Source organism: Austrofundulus limnaeus, unplaced genomic scaffold, assembly GCF_001266775.1.
Source record: "Austrofundulus limnaeus strain Quisiro unplaced genomic scaffold, Austrofundulus_limnaeus-1.0 Scaffold676, whole genome shotgun sequence".
In the NCBI taxonomy this organism is placed as follows: Eukaryota; Metazoa; Chordata; class Actinopteri; order Cyprinodontiformes; family Rivulidae; genus Austrofundulus; species Austrofundulus limnaeus.
In genome coordinates, this window is record NW_013953078.1 from 45,310 (window position 1) to 47,495 (window position 2,186).

Here is a 2,186-nt window from a genome sequence, read left to right on the forward strand (position 1 = left end):
GCGTGCGTGCGTGCGTGCGTGTGTGTGTGTGTGCGTGTGCGTGCGTGAAGCTGCTGTGGTGCGCAGCCTGCTCGTCCATCCATTCTGAGCCTGGAAATATTAACTTCACGCACTTGTTTATTATCATAATTAGAGAGAAACAGAAGAAATTAAATGTTTGGTAGAATGTAGATCGTTGTTTATTTTAAAGCTGATATGAAGAAACGAGTCTCTGCGCCTCGAGGCGCAGAGACTCGTGGACAGTGGAGAGTTTTCAAGACGTCACATAATGTTGGAGAGTTAGAATCAGATGGATGAGACCGTTCCATTGGTCAAGACTCTGCTTTGGGTGGACTGGACTGGCACAGTCCCAATCGGTCTGCCAGCTCCCTCTGGAAAGCCCCTGTGGAACCCCAGTTCAATCGCTGCTGCTGCACATGCATGCGCACTGGTGTGTTGCGCTCCCAGAGCGCCGCAGTGCCAAACTGAAAAAGGATTTTTCCTCAAAACGGCTGATGAACCACTCGTCATCATGGATCAGAAAATTCTATCTGTTTATAAATAACTGCTCTGCATGTTACACTATTTATTATATCCTCCGGTAAGGCTGAATCATTTCTGTTAAATGTATTTTTGGCACAACTTTGTGCGTCTTTTATCTAACTGCGTCCATGTGGATGTAATAACTGTTAATCATGTGGATGTAATAATTGTTAATCATGTGGATGTAATAATTGTTAATCATGTGTGTCTGCTGTGAACAATAATCATTTTCACATCATGAACAGTTTCTCAGAATCACCTCTAAGTGTCGCCAATGGAACCAAAACCACAGAAACGTGCGTACGCCAGCCCTGGAGTTGGCGTGGGGCTGCGCATATTTCCACGTTCATTTTGGTTTTGATACATCCCGAGTTTTGCGTGGAAAATGGCGTACGCAAGGTTTTTGTGTGTACGCACCGTTGATACATGAGGCCCCTGGACTCTGCACCTTCTTTCAGATTGGAACCTGGAACTCACCTGTAAATAAACAAACCTACTTTTTTTTTACTTTGTCTCTTTCTCGGTTTCTCTCAGCATCACTCTTGTCTGACATCCTAGAGCTTATGTCAAAGGCAAGTGCTTGTCGTCATCATCATCATCATTATTTCTTCGCAAGTGTCCTCGGAAAAATACAACTACAAAATCTGACTGTCTGACATCACTCTGACTCTGAAGTCAGACGTTTGTCTGACTTGTCTGACAAACGTTGCTCACCTTTACTTGGTTGCTTGACAATCTTGGAGAAGCAGGTAAGGATCCAAGGAGTTTGCAGTGGCAGGTGCAGAGGTAAGCTGAAGTGTTGGAGGGTGGCAGGGTGGAAACACAAAGGCTGATCCAGGTTTGTTAGGCGGCTGATGGCTCCAGGAGTGGGTTCCACAAGGAGTTTGACGTGTCAGACACAAGGGGCTGATGGACCTTAACAAGAGCCAAGACTGAAAAATCACAGGGAAATACATGTTAGTTAGAAAGCAAGTGGAAGAAACTCTTAATTAGTACCAGAGATGTCAAAAGTATTCACATTCATTACTTAAGTAGTAGTATAGATACTAGGGTTTAAAAATACTTTTTTGGAAGTAGAAGAATTAACTCGAGCTTTTTACTCAAGTAAAAGTACAAAAGTACTGGTTTTGAAACTACTTAAAGTATAAAAGTAAAAGTAATGAACACTATAAAAAAAGCCATTAAAGATAAAATCTTAGGCTGTGCCTCAGGGTTAATAGCACCCACCCCCCCCACACACACACACACACACACACACACACACAATTTTTCTTCTAAAGTCAATAATGAGTATAATGTTAAATTAAAATGTTGAAAATTTTGGAAATAACTGATTAGACTTAGCCTGGTAAAAATCATATCCTTGTTTTGTACGTGGATCTGGACTCGTGGCTATAGAGAAGCGATTCTTGCTGGAGGCGTGGCCTCTGCTGAAGTTTAAAATGATTGGATGAGTTGGCCATGACGTATGTCGCTGTGAAAGAGGCTAGGCTAAGAAGCCAACAAGGAATTGCGTGTGCTGTAAACAACCCTACTGAGAGTAGAAATGTACCGACCCGAATGAGACGACTAAATGATGCTGCTGCTTTGTCAGACAAATTTAATTTAATTTGGAAGCCTTATCAACACGGACTGGCTTCATTCACTTCCTCCACTGCCATTGA